The 27,541-nt window shown below is 41.7% G+C and overlaps 1 pseudogene; it reads right to left on the bottom strand.

The window, feature by feature from the left end:
* Positions 1-4,340: 4,340 nt before the first annotated feature.
* Positions 4,341-5,433, bottom strand: LOC118542466 (ADP/ATP translocase 2 pseudogene; annotated as a pseudogene).
* Between the last annotated feature and the right edge of the window lie 22,108 nt (positions 5,434-27,541).

Genomic DNA, 27,541 nt, shown 5'->3' with positions numbered 1-27,541 from the left:
TGGGGGTGAGAAAGGACATGTCTTTCCATTTTAAAGACGCTTCCTGGAAGTTGCCATCAGTAGTTCTGCTTAAATTTCACTGGACAAAACTTAGCCACAAAAGAGCTGAGCAATGTAGTCCTTTTTTCCAAGTAGTCATGTGCAAGCTTCAAATGAGGGCTTTTATTACTGCCTTCTGCCTCCCTGTGTAGCCTTCCCTTGCTCTGTGCTCAGTGCTCACTCCCACACCCTGAGCTCTGAAGCATCGTCCTGCTCCCAGTGCCTTGAACAGATCAGCTCCTTCCAACAGAAAGTCTTTGCATGTGCTCTTCTTCTCTGGGTCACTTTCCCCAGCCCCACAGCCCACCCTCCTTATCTATTTAATTCCTGTTTATCCTCCAGAACTCAATCAGCACTCCCAGTCCCAAACAGGGTCAAGGGTGGCACCACCTGATCTCAGAGGAGCATATGTTTCTCATCTGTAGCACTTACCACAGTTACATTTTGACATTTCCTTGTGTGGTTATTTGATTCCTGATTATCTCCTCCTTTAAACAGTAAGCCAGCTCATCTATCATCCACAGCTGTGTCCCCAGCGTCCCCTGTATTCCTTGCTTAATATCTGTATTTAGAAGATGCCCAATAAATATGAGTTATACCATTTAAATTCTGTGCTTCACAAACATGGTGCAAATTTCCCTGAAAAAAAAATCTATTTATGATAAATACAACATATATGACTCATTATAAATTTTTCTTCCATTTCATCTGCCAAATAATAAAATAAAATATAAATTTTTCCTTCTTCATAGCCTGGAAAGTCTGAAGGGTTTTTTTGGGGGGGTGGGGTTTCTTGTATTGGTGAACTTAGGGGTGGGAGAGTAGAGGAAGAGGGTTTGTTTCATTTCTGTCTTTAAGTTTTCCCAGTAGTTCCAGGATCTGGGTGTTTTTTCTTCCCAAATTTATGTGTGGCGAGCCTTACATTTTTGTACCGATCCACCCTAGAATATATTTCTTAAATACACTCTAATCAGAGCAGCAGCCTTGCTTTAATATTTGAGCCAATCTGACCTAATTTTAGCAATATAGAAAACAGTTTTGGTGCTATAACTTGAGCAGTCCCCTATCAACAGCTTTATTGAAAAATATCCTGCTGTGTAATTCACCAGCACTCACTGTTTTGGGGAGGTGACGGAATTGGGGTTTGTTCGGGGGGTCAGAATTACACAACTCCCAACACTAATCTTTTACTGGAACTGAGTCACATCCTTCTGTATCCTCTTTGTGTAGAAATAGCCATGAATAATAAAATAACTATGGGAGAGAGAAAAAAGAATCAAGAGCCAACTACACTTGCAGTGTTTTCCAATTGTGGCCTTCTACATGATTCTATTGTTATATTACCTTGAATCACATGTTGTTGTTTTTTTCATTTTTCATTTTTTTTTTTTTTTTTTTTTGAGAGAGAGAGAGAGTGCGTGAGCATGAGAGAGAGAGTGGAGTGGGCAGGGGGAAGGGCAGAGGGAGAGAGAGAATCTTAGGCTTGACATGGGGCTTCATCTCAAGACCCTGAGATCATGACCTGAGCCGAAATCAAGAGTCTGTCACTTAACCGTCTGAGACACCCAGGTGCCCTGACTCATATATTGTTCTTACTAATGATAAAATGATAATAGCAGCTAATATTTATGGAGCAGTTACCATATGCCAGACAGAGCATCAACATAAAGCATTAGAGAACAGTTGGTTAATCTAATATTATAAAACCAAATACGCTAGAGCACCCTGTATTTGAAATTAACTGTGTCTGGCAGTATATGTATATATAAATAGTACACAAATCCCCTACCCGTGAATTGGGTACAATTCCTAAGACTCTAGCTTGACCTCTTTTCCTTCCACATCCAAGTCTTGGATACGCTTCCATGGATACCCTTCCTTCTCACTTGGGTTTCAAAGTCGTAAAACAAAGTTTAATTATATGCACACAGAAGCCAAATAATAACATTGAGACCTAAAGAAACGACCAGGGCAGACACTTTTATACTTTTTAGACAAAGAAACATAAATCCGTGAGGAATTGACAGAACAAAGAAAATTTGTGTTCAAGAGCTTCAATTAGTAAGGAGTTCTAAACAGAATTTGGGCCAGAGGCTAGAGTCGTAAATTAGTAAAAGTAACAGGATTTGTTTAGATAGGCTTCTTTGGCCCTGAATTCCCCACCTCTGACAAAATGGACATCCCCCTACCTCGCGGGGTAGGGAGGGTACGTTTCCCATGGGACATTTATTTCCCACTTTTGGAGCCAAAACCAGGAGTGGTCCGAGTGTTCTTGCACTGGATGTTTCTTAAGTAACTTTAAATCAAAATAATAACTATGCCAAAGTGGCACATTTGGGGAGCAGCCTCCCCTGTACCCCCGCAGTACCTCTTTAGGCTCTTAGAGATTCATTTCTTAGGTGTGTTTCCCCTACCAAAGGATAGTTAGGTGAGAATCTAATACATTGATAAGCAACCCACAGACTGTAAGCTTCATGCAGCCCACTTGGTTTTGTGACACTCTCCCTAATGTAACTCCAGGAGCAACACATGGGAATATTAAAATTGACAAATGATATCCCCCCATATATACACATTTATAAAATCTTCTCCATGTTTTCTTTTGCTTCCAGGCCTCTACACTTTCTGTTCCCTCTGTCTGAAACCCACTGCCTCCTTTTCCCTGACAAATTCTGAATCATCCATTAGATCTCAACTTTCACATCTCTCTAAATCCAAATATCCAATGGATCCTCTTACTGTGTAGCATTTATCATGCTATATCACACAGGTGCTATTTGTTTGTCTTTATTGCTCAATGGACTATATGCTTCAGAACAGTGAGGATCATGTCTTCCATTTGCTTATTTTATTTCTTGCAGAAAACGCAGGTAAGATAAATATCTGTTGAAGATGTATATAAACATATTGACTATTTATCACAGCTCTGGCAATGACCAAGGACATATGTCTTCAACACTGCTTCGTGACCAGCTGTAAGTTGCCCAGTTCTTGAACATAAACTGCACCAGATTCTTTTGCTTTCATTGCAAAAACAACAGCTATTCAACCACGTGAATATAAACAGACCCATCCAACTACCCCCATCACAAAATAAATGAACACTTCAGGATTCCTTGCCATCAAATGTATCTCCAGTAAGTCGCCAGTTAGAAGGACTGATAAAATTATGGAAGACTATTTAATGTGAGAACTTATCTAAATATTTGAATGCATTGATGATGTTTCTAAAATGTTCAACACTTGCAATGGCTCCCTAATATCTGTAGAATAAAAATCCATATATCTGAGGCAGGCATTCAAGGCAACCACAACCTTGCTCCCTCCTACCTTCCCAGCCCTTTCTTCCCAACTCATCACACAGTCTATATTCTAGGCAAATGGACTTGTTTTTCTCCATACAAGCCCAAAATGTGCCATATTTTGCATCATAATGGTAATAACAGACCCTCAGGGAGTCTATCAGGTGCCAGGCCCTCTTCCAAGTGCTTTACATATGTTAACTCAATCTTTATAACAACACTATTTGGTAGGTATTATTATGATCCTCATTTTAGAGATGAGGAGCCTGAGGCATGTTGCTTAAGGTCAAACGATTAGTACGCAGCAAAGCCTGGATATGAGGTGTCTAACCCTGTGTCTCTCGCCATCCAGCAGACTAGCCCAGGCTCGTTCCCAGAGGGTAGCAAATTTCCAAGAGCGAGTGATGGCACAAAGGTCCTGCTGAGGTCTAGGCTCAGAACTGACACAGTATCATACCCACTGCATTCTATTAGGCAAAGCAAGTCATAATGCCAGCTCATATTCCAAGGGAGGAGAAATATTCTGTTTATTGAAAAGAGAACAGCAAAGTCACATGTGGATACAGGGAAGGAAATAATGGCAATCAATTCGCAAGTGCTCTACCACACATGGCCAAAACTAGCTGCCAAGAAGGGTGAGAGAGTCTTCAAATGGCAGCCATAAGCTCATGAGTAGGAAGAACAGATTCAGTGGGAACAAATTAGCAAGCAGTCTGTAAGGGTATTTTTTTTTTTATTATTTCAGATATATTTTATTTCTTCAAATTTATTTATCAGGAGTGACTGAAATAAAAAATATAATTGAGTCCCATCATCATGGAAATGGCTTTAAGGGAAAACTGGTAGATGAATATCACTGCTTCCCATTTTCAACCAGTAACAATTGCCACTTATAAACAGCCAACAGTCTATCCAGAATGCTCAAGACAGGGGCTCCTGGGTGGCTCAGTCGGTTAAGCGTCCAACCCATGATTTCAGCTCAGGTCATGATCTCAGGGTTGTGGGATCGAGCCCCACGTCGGGCTCCCTGCTCAGCGTGGAGCCTGCTTAAGATTTTCTCTCTCCCTCTGCTCCTCCCCCACCCCATTTGCATGCATGCTCTCTCTCTCTCAAATAAATAAATAAATCTTAAAAAAAAAAAAAAAAGAATGCTTAAGATATGCTATATAATACAACCTGCCTGTTCACAAGGGGAACATCTAGGCAATAACTTATGTGAACTTCTTGATTTCATCATACAAAACAAGCACAAAATCACCACGCATGCCTCTGAGAACATTGGACCACGCACCCTTGAAAAGAGCTTTGGTTCCTTCATCACAAGCAACCTTCCTCCAGCAGTCAAGCATGCCTGCCTACGCGATGTCAGTTCCTTTGCACCCTGACTGCATCATCATACGGTGACCAACAGTGTCAAATGGATAGGAAGTCAACCCAGCAACCACTGTGACGGCTTGTGCGATCATCCAGCGGATAAAGATGTGAGTATTCTTGGGATCTGGAAGCATTCCCTTTGCAGTGTCATAGATACTGAAGTAAGCAGCTCGGTAGATGAGAATACCCTGCACAGACACATTAAAGCCTTGGTACAGGCCCTTCATCCCATCAGACTTGTAGATCTTAGCCAGGCAGTCATCGAGGCCTCGGAATTCCCTTTTAGCTCCAACTTTGCCCACATCAGCTACTAGACAGGTACGGGCAAAATCAAAAGGATACACAAGACCCAAGGATGTGGCCCGAGCGGCACCACCGGACTCCAGATTCCCTGCAAAGTAGCGCCAAAACTGGGTTCTCTTGTCCACACCACCCAGGAAGTTCTGCTTGTATTTATCTTTGAAGGCAAAGGTGAGAACCTGGGTGGGAAAGCATCTGATGACATTGGCTAGCTTACCAGGCCAGAAGGACAGGACTCCCTGCTCCCTGGGGATGCGAAGCCCTTGTATTGCTTCTCTGCAGTGATTTGCTCGCAGGCATGCTGTACCCGAAGCAGCAGCTTGACCCAGTGGATGGGTGCAACCACGGTCTTGGAGATGGCCATGGCCTCTCCACCCACCAGCAAGTCCTTAGCAAGGGACACAGCAGCATCTATCATGGTGAAAGGAGAAAGGAGGCAGGCAACTGTGGAGCAGTCTGTAAAGATTTCAATTGTCCCCTAAATCTAATCAGAATCACTACAGAATAGTTTTGGAGAACTTGACAATTTGATTCCAAAATTTATGCAGAAAAGCAAATGGCTTTTCTAGATAAGAAGAGCCAAGACAATGCTAAAGAAGAGCAAGATGGGGACACTTGTCCTTGCAGATGTCAAGACCACTGGAGCAGGCCGGAGACCAGAAACAACCTCACGCATACAGGAAAGCTCCGTTATAAAGGAGCATGTATTACATATCTGTGGAAAACTAAAGACTCTCTGAAAGGCAAACCCAGAAAAACTTTAGAAGGCAATATCAAGTATCTTTACAATGTGGGAGAAAAGAAGGAGCTCTTAGGCAAGACTTTCGAAATCAGCAAAGCAGGAGGGCAGGAAGGCCACATTTTACCATACTAAACTGTGGGCCTTCTGTTCACCAGAAGACACTATAAAGAACACGACAGGATAAGCCAGTGTGGAAATGGAACAGATAAATGGTGGATAAATGAGTGGAATAGAACAGCAAGGCAGAAATCATTCAAAGTGGCCACAAGCTGCAAACTGAGAGAGAATATTTTCAATATAAGCTATCAATAAAAGATGGTTATCTAGAATTTATGAAGAACTCCTCTAAAGAAAAAAAAAGGACAAAACATATACCAGTCATTTCAGAAAAGAGGAAATGCTTATGGTAAAAAAAAAAAAAAAAAAAAAAGATGTAAGAGATGTCCAGTGTCATTCATAATTAAGACAAAAGAAATTGAAATCAAAATCAGATGGCATGTTATGCCTCCCTGCTTTTGCAAATTTTAAAATATCTGACAATGTCAAGTGTCTTCATAATGAAGATATTTAGCAACAGAAACACTCATACACTGCCAGTGAGAGCACAACCCTTGTGGAAAACAGTTTGGCGATACATAATAAAGTTGCACACCACATACTCTATACCCCACAATTCCTCTCCCGGGTACATGTGCTAGAGAAACTTTTATACATATAAGGAGGTATTTCCAATATTCATAGAAACATTGTTCATAAAGGAAAATCTGAAAAAAAACCCAAAATCTAATTATACTGAAATGGATAAATAAAACCTATCTTCATACTGTGGAATTCTATATATAGAATGGATCAGCAGGACGGGATCTCAAAAATGAGGTTAATAACACCAAGAAAATGACAAAAGTCAGTCATAGAAAAAGTAAGCTGCATGATTCCTGCTACAATTAAGTGCAGCCAAGAGTACCTGGGTGGCTCAGTCAGTTGAGCATCTGACTTTGGCTCAGGTCATGATCCCAGGGTCCCAAGATCGAGCCCCGCATCGGGCTCTTGGCTCAGCGGCCAGTCTGCTTCTCCCTCTGCCCCTCCCCCCGCTCATGCTCGGCTCTTTCTCATTCTCTCAGAAAAATAAATAAATAAATAAATAAATAAATAAATCTTTAAAGTGCAACCAAAACTCAACAGCATATTGTTTTAGGATTCACTCATAAGGAACTACAAATCGCAGAGTTTCTTTCCCTGGGTGGCTGGAGGTTAAACCTGACCCAAAGAGGAACTTAAACAAGATACTGGAGGCAGAAGTGAAGCAGCACCCCATTTTCTTGAGAGGCATGTGCAGTCAAATGGGGTGATGGGCAGACACGGAGGGGCTGGGTAGGTTCCTGCCTACACTCCCTCCCCTCTCCGCGGCCTACAGCCCTTCTGTCCATTGCTGGCCCTTTGACCGCCGGCAGGCAGCTGCAGTGGACTCACAGGGGCCCCCCCGCCCCGCAGAGGCAGTCACTTCCCACAGTCTCCTGCAGCAACCTCTTTGCAGCCCTGCTCGGTGGCTTGGGTTCTGAGCGTCTCCTGGAGATGCTGCCTGGCCCATCCGCCAAGTGTCCAGGAGGCTAGTTATTGGCTTTCCTCCATTTCTCGAATAGCCCCTTCCAGATCTTCAGTGAAAGGTAGAAGATGCAATTCCTATAAAACACCCCTTAGCCCACATCATTATAAAGACGAGCAAGGGACTATCTTGCACAACACTGTGCAAGTGGGGAGGAGAAAGGACAGCATTAAGGAGGAGCACAGGGGACTTCAGACTTCGGAGGCACTGGAGTGTTCTTTTTCTTAAGTTGGGTGGATACAAAGTACCCATTTTAATAATATTATTTAATTCGTACAAAATGTGATAAATGTTGCAATTCAAAGTTAAAAATGGGTGGGAGGATGGGTGAAATAAATGAGATTAAGAGTACATTTATCGTGATGAGCAGAGCGATGTATAGAATTGTTGAATCATTATGTCATACACCTGAAGCTAATATAGTACTGTATGTTAATTATACTTCAATAAAAAATAAGGTTTTTTTTAAAAAAGTTAAAAATAAAAACATGTAACAGTGATTTCAAACCAGAGAATCCAAATCCTTAGGGAAAATTAACATGAAGTTAAATGTGAGGGAGAAACAGAATGTCATTGATCAAAGAGAAGAGCAGGGTTAGCTCCCCGGGACTCGTCCCCCTGTGCAGAGAGAGGGTGAAGCTGTCAGATAGACTGGAGACCCTGAAGGCAAGATGGCCAGCTGCTCCCTTCCTGGAGACGGGGGGCGGGGGGGACAGGCAGGGGAATGGCTGGGACTCTCCCCACTAGACAGGCAGGTACTAAAAGCAGCAGGGTACCTTGATTTTAGCTAGGATGGCAGGCACTGTCATGAAAAGGCACTGTGTCCCAGGGGGTGGCCAGAGTCCGAAGCAGTGTTTACACCTGCAATGCTGTCCTGGAGAGAGAGACACAGCACAAGGCAGGATTTTTCCAAATGGCCCCTTAGTGGAGACCCAGAGGTCTGGAGTGCGGGTGGACCTCAGGTAAGGACAAATGGGGGGCAATTATGATAACAACGTCAGCAGCTACCATTTTCAGAATGCTTACTTATCTCCCTGGCATCTAAACATTCGTCTCTTCTCTTTCTCTGACCATCTCATTCAGTCTCATGACGTTCAATACCAGCGACAGGCTGCTGACTCCATCTCAGCCTCGACCTTTCTCCTGAACTCCAAAGGCCTCCCCAGCATCTCACCGTGGGTGTTTAACTGGCATCTCAAAGGCAACTGTCCAAAACTGAGGTCCTGACCTTACCCACATCAACCACCCGCCCCCTCCATCGACCTACCCTCGCCCCACACCTGCTCCTCCCTCCACTATTCCCGTCTCCGTTAAGTGAAGATTACATCCGGGGTGTTGCTTAGGCAAAGAACATGGCATCTTTTGTGACACACCTCTCACCCTATATGGAACCCCTTGGCAAATTCTGTTACTCCAGCTACACTAGTCTCCTTACTTTTTCACTAACCCACCAGATCTCCTGCCTCAGGGCCTTTGCACTGATTGTTCCTTCAGCCTGGTACACTTGGTCCTGAGAAAACTGCCTGGCTGGTTGCTTTGCCTTGTTCAGTCTTTACTCAAATATCTTCCTAATGAGGCCTACTTAAATTCCCGAATTAAGGTCACAAACCAACCCCCAACACCTTCTCTTTTTTCTTGCTTTATTTTTCTTTTTATCATTTATCATTAGTTAATGTAATGTATATATGTCCTAATTTAACTTGTTTTCTGCTATTACACAAACTCATAATAGGACTTAAGTCCCAAAAAGGTAAAGATTTATATGTGTTTGGTTCACTGCTGTAGTCCCAGAATTAGAGTAGCACCTGGCCCGTAAGAGGCTCTCAATGAATACTTGCTGAATAAATAAATGAATAAATGAGCAAAGGCTTACCATCTGTCAGGCACTCTAAGTACTTCACATGAATTACCAAACGGTACTCTCAGTGAAATTCCCATTAATCATTCCCATTTTACAGATAAGAAAACTGAGGCTTTGGAGAGTTCATTGGACTTGCCCAAGGTCACACGGTGGTGGGTGGCAAAGCTGGAAAATAAATCCCAGCAGCTTGATTCCTGAGCCTCCACTCTTAAGCACAGTACTACCCTTTCCCAGACCAAGTCTAAGACATGGCCCTGAAGAGAAGGTTCAAAGTCAGGTGCCAGAGACCAGACATAAACTGAAAAATCAGGGACAGAATGATAAACAAGAGACAGAGCCAAATCCTCAGAATCAGATGCCACAGGGTGATAAGGGTGTGAGTCTGGCCCAAGAGAGGCCATAATGGGACTGTGACCAGGGACAGACACACTCAGGTGGCCACAGCTCATCCTCAGAAGCTGGGAGAGATGTGTTCTTTGCATGCATCAGGAAAATTCAAGGTCTGGATAAAGAAAATTCAGGATCTTGAACTATAAGGAAATGATTTTGAAGGAGGCACACACTGAAGCACACACACTGGGTGTCAAATATTCGCTCAGTGTTTCATTCCACAAACCCACCAGTTCCCAGCTGCCTTACCTTAGAGAAGAACATCACTGCTCTAAGACTTGGGGTTTCTAATTGGTCAAATAAGAATGCTAATGGTCTCTACTCACGAGATTGTTTAAAGCCTGAGATAATGCATATAAGTCATGTAGAATAATACATGGCATGTAAATGAAAGCTTCAATGTGTATTAGCCATTATTGTTGTGATTTCTCAGAATTACTGTCTTCTACTGGGTTAGACTCTAGGTCTTCATGGTCTTGGGTAGACAGCATGAACAAAATTTGCTCTCATGGAATGTGCCTGCCATCAGTCCCTTGGTTATATAGGCCAAATCAACCTCCTGACAAAGAACTCCTGGGACAGCGGATGCCCTTCACCCCCTTCAGCCTGCATGCACCCCACTTCTCACAGAGAAGCAGAATCCGATGGTCACAAGCCAGAAGAACGGGAGCACATTCTGTCGTAGGCGCCGTGCCTGATCCTGCTTATGCCTGTCATCTCGCCAATAAGGGCTCTGGGACTCAGAAGTCTGTAAGATCAGAAGAGGGGAGATCCAAGAAAGGAAATCCAAACCCGGGTTCCAAAAGAAAGTATCTGTGAGGATTTCCAATAGGAAGAGACAACCTGGGGAGTCTGTCTTTGAGACTACAATAAGTTGCTCTTGTCTAAGCATCCATTGAAAAGCCAGGTCGGGAAGGAGGGATGAAGAGGAAAGATACCTGAGGGAAGGCTCCTTGGAAATAGTGCATGGAAGCTCACTCAGAATTAAAATTCCATGAGAAGTATATACCACTGATGGAGCATCTCAATATAGCGAAATGCTACGAAATATGTGTATCCCGGTGTATCTATGTTCATTGAGAACTGATAAAATCCGAAAACATACTCTGTGATAAGGATAGAAAATAAGGTTTTCGCAAATGGATTTTTAAGCTAGAAAATCAAATGGCCACAGGATGGCAGTAAAAGGTAAGAGATAAGGATAAGCCATGTATTTTATTAACCCTTAAAAGCCCTTAAAAGTGTTTTAAGATATACAAAAACTTCCAGTGCCTGAATATAACCTGTATGGCATTCTTAAAATTAGATATAGAAACAAACAAAAAATCTTAAATACCAGTACTCTTTGACTGTAGTTTCAAGTAAAATGATGCCCAAGTTCAGTTATGACATCTTTAAGATTCTGTGCATCCTGTACCGCTATCTTCAAGCTAGAACCAATATTATTACAAGTAAATTATAGGGTAACTCAGTTTTTAAAGGGAATTCAAAAGCACAAGGCAAGCTTTCCATCTGGGTTTCCCTTGAGCTCTCAACTCTTGATGCTCTTCCTGTGCCTTCATCCCATTTCCAGTCAAAATGATTATCTAAATCCCCTTAGGCATTTGAGGGGCCTTGACTGCCTTTAGCTCAAAATTATCTCCATGCCACCTGGGTGGCTCAGTTGGTAAACCCACTGACTCTTGACCTCAGTTGAGGTCATCATCTCAGGGTCCTGAGATTGAAACACCCCCATCCCTTAGCGCTGCCCCCCTTGGGCATTGAGCCTGCGTAATATTCTCTGCCCCTCCCCCCATGCTCATACAGGCTCTCTAGGGAAAAAAATATATATATAAATATATATTTGATATTTGAGTCTTGTGAGCTGCTGATATGCTGGCTCTATTATTCTACACGACTTTTATGCACATATATATAATCTCCTCATGCCAAAGAGGCACATTCTGCGGGGGCATATTCTGTTGCCCTTCAGGGGCAGTGAATCAAAGATGAACCTGGAAAAATAGTAGGCAGCCTGGCAAGCTTTATTAAAAATTTAGATGTCATTCTGATGGCATTAAGAAGTCACTAAAAGTTTTAAAACAGGAGTGACGTAATCAGATTTGCACTCAAGAAAGATTAGCTACCATGTGCAATGAATTGTCCACTCTGCCACCGATCTTATCACTTCTTGGTTAAAAACTTCAAGTGCCTTCCAACAAACAGCCCTTAGAATGAAAAACCAAATGTTCACTTTTTAGTAGTAGTAGTAGTCGTAGTAGTAGTATGTTCAATTAGCCAGCAAATGTTCACTTTTTTTACAGGGCCCTTCTAGATCTGAGCTTGAAGGTTAACTTACCTAATCCACCTGACCCCTAAATGCTAGTCCTTTCCTTTTTCCTGGGCACCATTCAGCCTCTCCCAGTGTTGGAGCATTCTTGCCCTGCGCCCCCTGGGCTTGCCCTCCACTTGGTGAATTCCTCCTCAATCTTCTGGTCTCAGATTAAAGACCCTCTGGGCTTCCCCAGAAGCTTTTCTCTGCACCCCCAGACTTTCCGTTCCCCTGTAATGAGATCCCAGAAGCCCATCACACTCAGTATTTGAATGATGACTCATTTAACGAATCTGTCCCCACTGGGCTGTCACCAGGGCAGGGGAAGAGACTGTGGGGTCTCGTTGTGGGGTCTAACAAGTGAGCCGGGCCAATAGCCGCACGGAATAGACAAATAGGCTCAATGAGTGGGTAAAAGCAAATGTAGGAAAACATGCCTCCTGGAAGCATGAATCCACTTAAAAACTATTTTAACAGCAGAGATAAGATGAAAGGGATAGAGATTGAGAGGAAGGGGGCAGCTGCAAGAGCTATTTGGATGTATGAACCACAGGACACTAATTATACTTCATATGCTCAGCTAATTGCACTTTACCTGGCGGCTAGGTGCCTTCTCCACCATAAGTTTCTTCTTGCAGATCAGCCCTACCATGAAATTCCATTTAGCTAATGCAATGGGAGAATCGTGACCCTAAAGAATTTATGAAGCTTGATCGACTCAGGACTGATTATCCTTCTGGTAAGCGTCACCCCCCACCCCCCCACTCCCACCCCCAGCAAGGCACAAGAGAAATCACATGCTAATTCCCCTACTTCAGAAAATAATAGCAATTGAGACTTTGGATGAGGCCTGGGTGCCTTTTAACCTGAGAGAGTATTTCCTTTCTCAGTACTTCCCTGAAATGTAATGTCTGTCTTTGAGAGATTTCCATGGGTTTAACCTAATTGGTCCATAATTGGAGGAACCAGCATATCAGCAGCTCACAAGACTCAAATATCAAAAGATCCAGCCCTGAGGAGTCCCTCTGTCCTTAAGCACAAACAGTACTGAAAAAGGAATCTAGTCTTTACCTGTAAGTCCAGGAAGGACACCTAGAGAATCTTTTTCTTTTTCAATCAATGATTGCTTTTTATTAATTTTTTTATTACCATATAATGTATTATTTGTCTCAGAGGTACAGGACTGTGATTCAACAGTCTCACACAATTCACAGCACTCACCATAGCACATACCCTCCCAATGTCTATCACCCAGCACCCCATCCCTCCCACCTCCCTCTACTCCAGCAACCCTCAGTTTGTTTCCTGAGATTAAGAGTCTCTTATGGTTTGTCTCCCTCTCTGGTTTTGTCTTGTTTCTTATTTATAACCCCCAGAAGCATTTCTCCGATGGGCATTGCTTCCAAATTTTCTAGCCTCAAATTACTCTACATGTTCTTTCTTAACACAATCTCCACAACTCCCTCTCCACTCCTTCAAACTTATCAACTTTTTCCTCTTTCTCTGCTCTTCACTATGTGTGCTTTGCTTCTCCTACTAAGACTCTTTCCCCTTCCCTTTTCACCTCACAGGTCCTGATGAAAACCCCTCGCAGGGTTAAGGAGCTTCTCCACTCCCCAAAAGCACCCAGCTCGGGGGTTAAGGAGGCACTAATACCAAACTTGGTCTCCTCTCCAAGCCAGGAGGGCTTCACCCGCCTTGGTGTTCTTTCCCAATTATCTGCTCAGAAGCAGACCCTCCTCTGGAGTGCAGGAGAGGGTAGAGAGCAGGAGCAAATAGTTTTCCTTCTTGGGTGTGGACAGGAGAAAGGCTGGGTATACTCACATGTGAATCATATTGTTCATAAAACTAAGTATAGACTCCTTAAGCTTAGACACTTTATATCACAAGGCTAAGTCAAACTTACAAATTCCACTTTAAACACTAAAAAGCAATAAATTCAAATTTACCACATTAATTTAATATGGAAATTAAAATTGTTTTCCTGAATCTAATTTGCCACGTCACACTTCTTAGTTTGAGTTTGTGATATCACACATCCTGTGCTAGGTGATGACTCAATTTTGTCACCACTCTTCTCTATTCAAACTATTGTTCAGCAAAATAATTATTTCTGCAGTGCACAAATGACGCTACTTGGCTTTCACTTGACAAGAATGCTTCATTTACATATTAAGTCTACTTCTGTCGACTCTTTCTCAGCCTGTGATGATTAAAGTGGTACTATTGGGGGCCAACATAATTATGAACACAAATATAAAAGGAAGCAAAAAAATTGAGAGGTAGCCCTCAGTTAGATTAGCATCAAAATGAAAACACAGTATTTTTCCATTTCTTATAGATTCTTATGATTGCCCAGAAGTCTGGAGACCCCACTGGAGAAACACAGTTCTAAGGTATTGCTCGGTGACTACCAGCCCTAATATTTATATAACCCCTCTCTTTCAGTCTTCCCTGTAGGGAAAGTAACCAGCTCTTATCTAGTTGTGATATCCAGTTTTAGGAAGAAATGTTCCCCAAAAGTTCTAAAGTTCCAGATGGTCTCTTCCTCCTGTCTCTGAACTCAAAACATTTATTGAACATAACAATTGGCAATTCATCATTGAAACCTTTTCTATGTATTGTACTATCTACTGTTATTATTTAATGAGTTGATGCCTGGCCTCTACTAGATTTAATCTTCACTACCTCCTCCAAAGAACAGTAACCAGAATCTTGTTTTATTTTATGTATTTATTTTATGTATTTATTTAGAGAGAGTGCATGTGTGCACGCACGTGAGGGGGGTGGGGCAGAAGTGAGGGAGAGAGAGAGAATCTCAAGCAGACTCCCCGCTAAGCGTGGAGCCTAAACCAGGGCTCGATCCCAGGACCCTGAGATCATGACCTGAGCCAGAATCAAGAGTCGGACGCTTAACCTACTGAGCCACCCAGGCACCCCCAGAATCTTGTTTTAAAATTTATTTGGTGGGCGCCTGGGTGGCTCAGTTGGTTAGGCGACTGCCTTCGGCTCAGGTCATGATCCTGGAGTCCCGGGATCGAGTCCCGCATCGGGCTCCCTGCTGAACAGGGAGCCTGCTTCTCCCTCTGACCCTCCCCCATCTCATGCTCTCTCTATCTCATTCTCTCTCTCAAATAAATAAATAAAATCTTAAAAAAAAAAAAAAATTTATTTGGATCCTCACACTATCTAGAGAGATAATATCCGTGCTAAACATAAGAATGTTTATCATTTTTTGTGCTCTTTTTATGGCACCCACACCGTCCTCCTTAGATCCTCATGTGATATTGCTCTATAATTCCTCTCGATTCTGCCAATAATAATTAGTCATTTACAGTGTGTCGATTTGGATCTTCTGAGAAGCAGATGCCAAAACAAGATGAGAGGGGCAAGAGATTTATTGGAGGAAATGTCTGCAGGGAAATAAGCGAGAGAAGGCAGAGAGAGCCTCCAGCCTCTGCTATAGGTCTGACAGCAGGAAAAGTAAGGGAACAAGGGATCAGAGGATCCGGAAGGAAGAGCCTCCGAGGGAAGCACGGTCCTTCGAAGGTCTCAGCCCACCAATGGGGTGTCCCCACACCAAATGTGAGTGGGCTCTGTATCTGCACTGTGATTGGTCGTTGGCTGGGGGCACGTGGCAGAAGCGTGGCCTCACATCCTGGCAAGGGAGACTCTCCTATAGAGAATGAGGTTTGGGAAGAGATCATTCAGCTTTTTCGCACACCAACCGAATTTTGGTCAGCTCAGTTTTGCTGCCTTGTTCAGGTACAACTAAAATGTGTTCCCCACTGAGGTAACACTCAACAACTTGAGAAAACGCAACGGTTCAGTTCAAGTCAGCCTCAGGTAAAAGTGGGATGTTTCTGGCACAGGCATGTATGTTGTGGTAGGTAAGTATTTGGGCTATGATATAAATAGTAAGCGTTTTTTAATAAATGCTTGAGAAAAATACATTAAAAATGCACATTTTGTTTTCTTCGGTTTGTTTGTTTTCTGATAATATCCCAAGGGAAGAATCCGAGCAGTGTGTAAATCAGTTAGGCTGTGGGAAAAGGATAGCTGGGTGTGATGGCTTACACAATAAACATTTATTTCTCACAGTTGTAGAGGCTGGAAGTCTGAGATCAGGGTGCCAGCATGGTAGAGTTCTTGGTGAGGAACCCTCTTCCTGGTTTATAGACAACAGGCGCCTTCTTGCTGTATCCTCACACCGCGGAGAAAGCGAGCTAGTCTCTTCTAAGGGCACTAATCCCATCATGAGGGCCCCACCCTCATGACCTCACCTAAACCTAATTACGTCCCAAACGTCCCATCTCCAAATACCATCATCACATTGGAGGTTAGGGTTTCGATACATAAACTTGAAGGGTGAGGGAGGTAACATCCAGCCCTCAGCAGGCAGGAACAACAGAAGGGAAGAGGCACGGAAAAGTCTGTGTTCTTACAGGTATCTTAGCGATGAAGGCAAACCTAAGCAGATGCTCTATCATCAGCCTCCGAATTGTCACAATTACTGAAGCTAACGCTGTCTTTGGTTTGTTTTCGTTTTTTTACCTACAGGAGCCAAGGGGTAAGTAAATGAGCAAGGAAGACCTAAAGAAGTGTTACTCAATACACGTGGGAGGGATGGAGACTGTGACAACTTTGAGAGAACCTGGTCCATTTAAATAGGACAGCAGCTGTATGGCTTCTGCCTTGTGAGAATTTAGTTTTGCCATATCCCCTGTTGTTTAAAGGTAATGGAGTAATGTAGGTTTTTATGTGAAGTCTTCTTATGATTAAATGTTGGTTGAAGAAATATACAAAGCACTCTTCAGTCCAAACAAACAGGGCTACAGACCAATTTCTTTCACTAAATTTCCCCCTTTCCCCAGCTGTGATGCCCTTCCCAAAGATATTTATATTACAATGGCTTGGAAATCTTTAAAGGGAAAAACTCTGGCAAGTTAGATTTTCAAACTAAATAAAAGGGAAGATATTTTGGACACCGTACTTTCTCCCTGCCCTCCCCAATCTCAAATGTACGCTGTGCCCAATTTCAACTATGTCTGAGACTCATCCTGGTTAGATTTGATTTTCTGCAAGACTCAAATCCACCCTCCATAATAGTTTTATTTCATAACACATAAAAAAGCACACAGTTGTGATTTTGGTAAGTACTCCGATTTTATTTAAGAAGTAAAGCCCTTCGGGGCGCCTGGGTGGCTCAATCATTAAGCGTCTGCCTTCGGCTCAGGTCATGGTCCCAGGGTCCTGGGATCGAGCCCCACATCGGGCTCCCTGCTCCGCGGGAAGCCTGCTTCTCCCTCTCCCACTCCCCCTGCTTGTGTTCCCTCTCTTGCTGTGTCTCTCACTCTGTCAAAATAAATAAATAAAATCTTTAAAAAAAAAAAAGAAGTAAAGCCCTTGGCTTGGAGGAGCTTTTCCCCATTGGTGTATTATAAGAGTGACAAGCCTCCCAGGCTGACTCTAGACCTCACATTTGACTGGTCATGGACTATCTGGGCTGTCAGTCAGCACCCCTAATTTAGAATGTACCGGTATAAAGGAAAAAGACATCATCTGTTCAGGGGCCTGATTCTATTGCTTAACTGCTTGAATGGCTCCCCCCAAATTCCACTGGGAACCACAGGCACAGAAGTGCTAGAGCATCTCATCTTTTCTGTTGAAAAGTTAAAATAGGGCATCTTATCACCATGGTTACAGAGTTCCATGGGTAGTCTTGGTCCCATTCTAACCAAAAAGATCAGTTAAGTGACCACCAGGGAATATGCACTGCAGCTGCACCTGACATGCTGCTAACAGTGGAGGGGCTCACAGGCAACTTGAGGCATCCTGCAATGGGCATGTGCCTTCCAGTAGCAGGTTTACACAAGGAAAATCATCTCTTGTGTTTTCCAATAGGTCTAATTAGAAATATCCACGTGGGCTTATGCGTACTTTAGCAAATAACTGAAGACACAAGCATTAATTATAAATAGGTATAGAAGGATAATTTGCATTAATACTCATTACATGAATTTAAGATCAACAAAATTAAATTGAATCTGAGAGAAGCAAAATGTATGGTCTTCTTTAAAAATATCATTGTAGACAGATGTGTCTATTCGGCCGACTTGTATTGGGTATCTGCTGTGTGATAGACCTTGTGTTGGATGGGGTGGGTCACACAGACACGAAGGTCAACAGCCCCACTGCAAATTGCTCAGAAGTAAGTCAGAGATTTGTAAATGGAAAGATTATTAGCCAGCATAGTAAGTGCTATGTAAATGTTATCTATATATTGTCAGGGGGCCCAAGAGGCAAGAAGAATTGTTTGGGGGAGTGCAGGGAGGCTTCCAAGTGGAAAGGGCATTTGGCCAGGTTCTAGATGGGAGAGCAGGCAGAAGAGAGAGCCTGGGCAAAGGCTCAGCTGTGAAAGGGCGCCACCTGTAGGCAGTGACGTTAAGAACCCCATTGCAGCTGGAACTTTCCACCCGTGGCATTGGCAGAAGTTGAGACCAGGCAGGCTATTGGAAGCCAGAATAGGCAAAACTTTTCATACTGGATTTAATACTGTAGGCCACAGGGAGACAGCTGAACTTTAGTCAGAAAGCAAGATGATCAGATTTGCTCTCAAAAGTCTCCTCCGCTGCCATATGGAGAAGAACTAGAATAGTCAGAAACCCATAGGAAATATAAAATGAGCATACTGCACTGATGTGATGTGTCAGCCTTTTCATTGTTCAAAGCACTCTTCTTTTATTAAATATATATTCATAAGAAAAATTTCTGTTACTATACTGATCAATTTTATAGTAGACTGTATCCATATCCCCAAGGATTTTGTGTATAGAAAAACATCTCATGGGATAACTTTGTATAGTGTCTAACAAGAGAATGGGCTTAATTAATCACTTTTTCAGAATTCAGACACTCAAAGATTTATTTGACTCTCATGCATTTTGCATTTCAGAACCTTGCATAGAGCCCAAAGACATTGGGGATCATTTTAAAGACTTCCAAAAGAAAATAAATAAATAAATAAATTCTACAGAATAAAAAGAAGGAGAATTTTTTTTTGAAAAAACAACAAAAGGGACGCAAAGGAGGGTTTGAAACTGTATTGTACCTCGTTCCCTGGGTAACAGGAAATATTTCTTACCTTCTTCCTCCACCACCCCTGACGAGTCATGAAATCCAGACATGAAACCTGGATAATATTTCATCACAGCTACATTCACCACTAATCATCAATAGACAAAACCCCAGTAGCTTGTGTCAACCATGAGAGCCCGAGGCAAAAAAAATCCTCAAGAGTTACAGGAATAGGACTTCACTCACAGCCCTGTAATAATTTCCTGCTCGTTCCACAAGAGCAGGTTACTGAATTTAATTTGTGAAGAAAGACACGATTATGACCATATCTCCAGGAAATGTGCTAATCATCCCCATACATTACCTATTGTAGCAATATGACACCCTGTTTTTCCCATTTTATGGATGAGAGAACAGCCCTAGAGAAACTAATGTTCCTAAAGTCACACAGCTGGCAAGTGGCCCAAATCAGATTGGACCCATGACTTCTTGATTCTAAAGCTTGTGCTCTCTTTCAATGAGAGCTATCAAGGTAAGGAGGAATGTCAAGCACCGCTGAGTAAGACAAGCAGTGAATTCCATAGTTTTTAGAGGAGAAAGCCCCCTTGTCTGGGCTGCAGGGTCAAGGAAGTCTTCCTGGTGAGAGTGACACTTGACCTGAGTCCTGCATACTGGACAAGTCAAAAGATGAGGGAAGCCCATTCCGGGTTTGAATTTAAGAGCAAACACGAAGTGATATAAACCTATAAGTGACGTATGATGGAAGTTTGTATATAATCATCCACTCAATAAACATATTATGCACCCACTACGTGCAAGATAACTATACTAGAGATCGGGTGGTAAACAAGGTTGCGGGAGGGCAACAGCATTTCTTAAACAATTGTTGTAAGCACCCCTGCCTTACAACATTACTAGGTTAACCAATATAACTATAGTGAGTTGTAGAGAACAAGAAAATAAGACAAGGCTGTCAATGTAACTTGGAGTCAAAGTTGTGGGCTAATAAATTTGTCATTGTGATGACTATTTTTATGTCACACCTCAATGTGAAATGATTTTGAAGTGGCTTATGAAGATACCACCGTGAACAGAATGAAATGTAAAAATCTGAGGAAATTGGAATGAAGGAAAAAATACATGAAGAATAAGATGAAGCTGGAGTAAGGTCAGTCAAAAAGTCAAACACCTGCTGGAAAGGGCTATAAATTTGGCTTTATATTTCCTCTACTTTCTAAACTTCCTTCCCCAAATCATCAGTTGTGATTCTATAAGACAAACTATTCAATTAAAAACTAAAATTTAACTTCTGATAGTAGGAAGAAGACTAGCTAACACTTATTGGTTATCATTTGCAACTACAATATGGGACTTAATTCACCTTCATGCAATAGGTGCTAGTGTAGTCTCCCTTTTACAGAGAAGAAACTGTGCTTGAGAGAAGTTAAGTGCATTTCCCAAAAGCACCTACCTGGTAGCTGGCAGTCCCCAATCAAGCAAATTCTTTACTTACCTCAAACCCAGGAATTTAACTGCTGGGTTATATCTGAAATAAATATTCTCTGCAAGTCACCAAGAAAATAGACCAAGAAATGAAGAGCAGTGCATCTCACTTCAATGAGCATATAAACCACCTGGGGATCTTAAAATACAGATTCTGAGTCCATAGATCTGGGGTCCATCCTGAGATTCTGCATTTCTAACCCACTCTCAAGAGATACTCATGTTGCTGGCCCAGACCACACTGTGACTTGAAAAGCTGTAGTGAACTGTATTTGTAGTTTCCAGGGGTTCTATCTTATAGCATCCCTCAAAGGAAGTGGATGGCCTAAAACCAAAGCATTTCAATAACAGCGCCTCTTTTTTTTTTTTAAGAAAGGGAGGCAGGGGGTGGGGGATGGGTAGAGGGAGAAGGAGAGAGAGAGACTCTGAAGCAGACTCCCCGCTGAGCTCAGAGCCCAATGCAGGGCACAGCTTGATCTCACGACCCTGAGATCATGACCTGAGCTGAAATCAAGAGACAGACACTTAACCGACTGAGCCACCCAGGTACCCGGCGCCTCTTTTTAAAAACAAAATTATACAAGGAATGTAGCACTGGAATGATTTGGCCTAACCAAGGAACTTAAGAGAAAAAAAAAATGGGTATTCTATTAATAATATACCTTATGTTCACACTCGTCAGTATTTAATTGCAACAAAATTGTAACAAATCCCTTCAACTAGGGACAGGTACTGATGACGATCTCAAGGAGGTGGGTGTTAAATGTTAATTGCACACATGGCTCTGATTTACTTCGAGAAAGTAAAAAAGGCCAAAGCAGAGGGGGATTCATAAGGAAAGGGAAATGGCCTCAGATTTTCAAGGGAAATGGCCTCAGATCTTCAAAATCTGTTTAGAAAACAAATTTTCCTAAAATAACTGCCACATGGCAGCATCTAACATAAAGAACTTCTCTTTTCAATTAACAAAGGATGGGAAGGAGCTTCGGAGACAACTGCCTCAGAGCCCATGATTTTATAACAAAATTGCGTATGTTCAATCACTATTTTGCTTTTAACTTCAAACCTGTTGCCAAGGAAACATCAATATCTACGCACATTCAAGGTAAATCTTTCTTCTTCATGTTTTTGAAGTGACTCAGTTAGCAAGGTAGCAACGAGTTACAGAGTTTCATTAATCCAGTACTCAGTTGGATTTAATCCCAATCACCATGTCCTTGATGAATCTCCTAGACCTTCTTATGCCTCAGTTTCTTTACCCATAAAGTGGGTGTACTGTTGTACTCACAATTTACTCCTGGGGCACACTCCCTTTATCTGATGGACAGTCATCTTACTACACATGGCCAGGGATCTACAAAGTCTTCTCTGTGTTTACACTGTGAAGGAAAGGGACTAAGAACTCCCATTTTCTCTTTCAGTAATTCAAAGCCAATCCTCCACTTGCCAAAAGGAAATAAAGCAATGTGAGGGCAGAATAAAATTTTAATTTTTTTCCTTCCAAGTTTTTATTTAAATTTCAGTTACTTAACATAATTAGTTTCAGGTGTAGGATTCAGTGATCCATCACTTACATGCCATACCCATGCTCATCACAACAAGTGCCCTCCTTAATACCCATCCCCCATTTAGCCCATCCCCTGCCCACCTCCTCTCCAGCAACCCTCAGTTTGTTCTCTATAATTAAGAGTCTGTTTTATGGTTTGCCTCTCTCTCTCCCCACCCCCCATGTCCATCTGTAGAATGAAATTTTTAAAAAGCCCATCGCTAAACTCTTACATAGTTTAGGTTTCTCAGTTTCGCGGTGCTTCAGAATTTACAGACAAGGACTGAGGTGTGTCTAACAAGGTCCTGCTGGCTCATTGGCTACTGGGTAGAAATGATCACAAATGGGTGGATTCAGTAGCGTGCCCCAGACGTTTATACAATTTGAAGGTTCCTTATAGGAAAAAAAAATACAAACTTGTGAATCCCAAAATGAGTCCAAGTGTATCAGGGACTAAGAAAAGAAATCACAACAAATAACAAATTAAAAACTGGCAGACACTGTAAACATCCAGAAAAATATCGTAATTTTATTAACTTACTGACACACTTCTATTAGTCTTTTTTACTGTTCTTTGAACTTCATGCCCTTTGAGCCACTTTTTGTATGACAATTATTTTGTAATTTCCATAGAGAGAATGGACTTCAATATTTCTGTAAGCAGGTTTGTTCAAAATTTACCGATAGCGTAGAAAACCTTCTTTCAGCTTCACAACTCATTACTGGTAAATTCATATACATTTTTAGGATTGTGGTCAATACTGGGAAGGTTTTTGTCAAGTTTCTTTAACATGTGAGTTCTAGGGTTAAGGGGAATTTTCTACCAGTTGCATCTAGATGAGTACATATCAAATCATTTCCTCCTCCACCACCCACATGCTTCTGATCTTGGGTACAGTACACACATCCAGCAGCTTGACCACCCCTCTGGCCTTGCACCTAAGCAAATCACAGTGGAAGTCAGGGTTTTTCTGGAAGCTACTCCGACACCAAGACAGTAGCAGTAACTCAACTATGTGTAGAAGTGTGAGTCAAATAGATCCCATAAACCCAAACTATACACATTCCCAAACTCAACTTTCCCACAACTGAAGCCCAGAAATGCCTGCAGCTCCCCCATGCCAGTTGATGGAAGGGCAAATGTGATCGAAAGCAAGTCAAAATGAGAGGAGTAAGTGATCCTCGCCAACCGCAGTTAAAATATCTTATTTTGACAACGTGTGTGACAGAATATCTTATTTTGACTCCCTGCTAGGAGGCCCTGAAGCTTAAACTCCATTTGCTTCATTGTCAGTCCTCTTCGGACAAAAAATGGCTCTGTTTCATTTTCATGTGCCGGACAACTTTAATACGCTCACCTTCAAGGTGATCACTTCAGGCAAAGAATTGTGTTGTGTGCTTTTTTAAACATCAGCCCTCACAACAACACTTGGGGGGGGGAGTGGTTATTGCACAGCTGAGGGAACGTAGGCTCTAAAAGTTTACGCCATTTGTGCAAGATTGCAGAATGAGCGCCAATCATTTCCACAGCTGGCACACATCCAAGTGTGCTCTCCAGCTTTCTTGAGAGAAGAGAGTGAACTTCAGGCAGAAGAACAAGAGAAGGACTTACTATGCTTTCTTTAGCAAAAACACACAAAAATGGGTGCTACATCAATACCTTTTAGGATTAAGTTGGACTCTAGGCCGAGAATCCAAAAAGTTCATTCAGATATTGGCGCTGCCTTAGGGTAACTTGGGTCAGCCATTGGCCAACAGTTCAACTCGGTTTCTTTTTGTTGTTGTTGTTTTTTAATATTTTATTTATTTATTTAATTGACAGAGAGAGAAAGACAGCGAGAGAGGAAATACAAGCAAGGGGAGTGGGAGAGGGAGAAGCAGGTTTCCCGCCAAGCAGGGAGCCCGATGCGAGACTTGATCCCAGGACCCTGAGATCATGACCTGAGCCAAAGGCAGTCGCCTAACCAACTGAGCCACCCAGGTGCCCCAAATTGGTTTCTGTCATATGCTAAATAACACTTTCCAATAAAATTTAAAATACAGTATTTTCATTTTTGAATCAAGATTCGATGAACCTTACTAAATAACATATATGTGGACTGATTTGATATTTCTTACCAGAGCCGTATGTATAGATTGTACCCAACAAGAGTCCGGGTAATAAAGCATGGTTATAATAAAGTTATTCTGTTTGAACTACCAGTTATAATTCTCTTTGGTTTCCTGACTAAGCTTATATCCATTATCCCAGGAAATCCTAGGGTGACAACTTACCACCAAAACCCTACATCTGTTCAGACCGTTGAAAGCCACCTATTCACTATTTAGTTTTGCACTATTAGTCTATCCCAAATCCCTCTGAGAATGTGGCATGCAATACATGCTGCATTTAAGACCCAACCCCCTTCACACTTTCAAACAGATGTGTTCCCCATTAATACTCATCAGAGAAATGCAAACTGAAACTACAGTAAGATAAATAAGTAAGATAATTCTCTGCAATGACCAGAAGAGTTTATATTTAAAGACTAACCTATCCAAATGTTGGCAAGGATGTAGAGAAACTGGAACTCTCAAAAATTGGTGGTGGGAATGTAAAATGGAACAACCACTTTGCAAAAATATTTGGCAGAACAAACCAAAGCTAAGCCCATGTGTATCCTCTAACCCAACAACTCCATTCCTGGGTATATATCCAAAAGAAATGAGTTCATATATCTATCAAAAGACATTTACAAGAATGTTCATAGGCATTCTTTTGGTAATCGTCAGAAACTGGAAACAACCTAAATGCCCATCAGAAGGAGAAAGCATAAATTGTGGTGTAATCATACATTGGAATACTGGGCAGGAAAGAGAATAAACTAACTTCAACTGCCAGCAACAAGGATAAATCTCACAACAAGCATGAGGGCAAGAATACAGATACAACAGACTATAGAGTATAATTTTTATAACCAAATTTACACACAAATACGACAGCATTCACAAGCAGGCAATACTAATCCAAAGTGATAGATAACAGGAAAGTGGTTACTTAGAGGAATTGACTAGGAAGGAATATTGGAAATCAAAATCCTCTGAGTGGAGGCTACGCAGGTGATACATGTACAAAATTCATTGAGTTGTAGGCTTAAGATCTGTGTACCATGGGGGCACCTGGGTGGCTCGGATGGTTAAGTGTCTGCCTTCAGTGCAGGTCATGATCTTAGGTCCTGGAATTGAGCCCCACGTCAAGCTCCCGGCTCAGCAGGGAGTCTTCTTCTCCCTCTCCCTCTCCCTCTCCCTCTGCCTCTTCCCTGCTCATGCTCTCTCTTTCTGTATCTCTCTGTCTCAAATAAATAAATAAAATCTTTAAAAAGAAAGATCTGTGTACCATAAATCTATACTTGAATGTAAAATATTTTTACATCTTGATGTCAAGGCAGATTTGCCTTGCAAAGAAAAAGATCAAGGTATCAAAACAGCTAAACAGTAAACTGGGGGCATATAGAAGAGAGCAGAGTCTCAACCAGTGTGGCTTACAAGGAGCACAGGGGAAGGAAGGAGGGCAGCAAAATCTGGGCTCTCTCTAAAGCCAATAAATATTTACAAATTTGTGTTCTCTGTCTCTCTCTCTCTCTCTCTCTCTCTCCACCACCTCCCTTCAATTTCTTTCTAAATTCTTGCTTTTCCCACTTGCATCTTTCCCCAAATACAGAAAGGAAAGATAGAAGAGCTTTGGAGTCTGGAGTCGGGGAAATCCCAATCTTTCACACTGGTTTTCCATGAAGGGTTTGGCTTCAACCAGTTCAATGGATTGGCAGGTCATGCCCTATTTAACACTCAAGTAGTAAGAAAGTCAAAATCAGAGGGGTTTTATAGTGAGTCCTTATCTGGCCTTTCTAATTGCAGTTATGCTTTTTCAATAACTTGAATTACTCTACCACTTTATTTCAACAACGAAGAGCTGTCAGAAGACATATTAACACCCTAAAATACCTAAAATCAGTGTTAGTTGGAGATATTGGAGATGTCAACTAAAGGAATTTTTTAAAATAAAGACATTGAACACCGTGTAGTGATTATTTCTATGGTAGCTTCACAATGGCAGGCTTTGGTCATCACTATAAACAAGCCTTCGAAATACTACTTAAAAATGCAATGCAGTAAATGGTATCATTGTGAAAGTAAAAAAAAAAAAAATGCATATTTACATGATGATCGAAATGATTGCCCCAGTATTATGCAAATGGATATTCATGGCTTAGGATAAAATTTCCTGAGCTTTATCTCAAGCAATATAGATTGAAGCAAAGACTGTGTCCTCTGGGAAAATGTAAGAAAACTTAAAGTGATTCTGGGGAGGCCAAAAATACTTAACAATGGTTCAAGTGAAGAATTTAGTGTATAGATTTTGGATTTTCTATATTGAAAGGGTTTTAACTGCTTCATGAAATATGAAAGTGGAACAAAAAAGAGTCTTGGACCATTTCATCTACATCCTTTTGAGTTTGAGCAAGTTGGGACAAAAAGCGTTAATAAAACCAACCCCCATGCTTCGGAGTCTAAATACTACGCGAAGGCAGAGTTTGGGCTAAAGAGGAACATAGTTTTATTGCTTTGCCAGGCAAAGGAGGCTGCGACAGGTTATGGCCTTCAAAAACTGCAGGCCCTCCCAAAAAAGGGGAGGGTTATAAGGAAATTGGATCTAGCCTGTTTTGACAGGAATTGTGTAAGTGCTACCAGCCCTTCATCTTGTGGTACAGGGGTCCCGAAACAAAAGGCTAAGAAAGGAGGAGGCGAGGTTTGGGAAAGAGAGGAAAGAGGTTACTTTAAAATGGAGTTTCACCAAAGCATTAGTGTAGCCGTTTTGATTTTTGTTCAGCTTTATGGTTTTAAGCAGTTTCAAAAGGAGATTGACTAAGATTCAGACATCTTGCATGTGCCTATAGTATAAACTTGATACTCAAAAGTGAAACAAGTATTTTAAACACACAGCTTAATCATTTTATTGAATTCTAGTTTGACACTTTAGTCATCCTCACATGTTTCTGAATTTATATTCCCAGGAGAGAATTGTGCTATAATCTAAAGCAATAAATAAAGGTAACTATATTTAAGGTTAAAAGTGTCACTTTAAAAGTTTAGGAATATGTGGTTCATGCTAAAAAAAAAAAGGAAGGAAGGAAGAAAAAAAGAAAAAGAAAAAATACCGTTAGAAAATGTGGCTGAGGTATTGGCTAAGGTAAGTTCTCACTATGTCCTAGTAATAAACAAAGTAGCTGCTCTTGGAGAATCTTTGAAATTGTTAGGAAGGAGATTTGGGAGAGTAATGTTAGTAGAACTAGTTAAGAATTTCAAAATCCTATCCTACCGCTCACTCTCTGACCCTGCACATATTACTTGACTTCTACACCTTTATTCCCACATATGTAAAATGGGAATGATAATGATGTAGGAAAGACTTTAGGGTTTGAAGCCAATGGCCAAGAAAGAATTCTTGAGATGTCT

This window comes from Halichoerus grypus, chromosome 3 (genome assembly GCF_964656455.1).
Source record: "Halichoerus grypus chromosome 3, mHalGry1.hap1.1, whole genome shotgun sequence".
NCBI classification, from domain to species: domain Eukaryota; kingdom Metazoa; phylum Chordata; class Mammalia; order Carnivora; family Phocidae; genus Halichoerus; species Halichoerus grypus.
The sequence above is the reverse complement of the archived record's forward strand: the minus strand, read 5'-3'. Positions and strand labels throughout refer to the sequence as shown.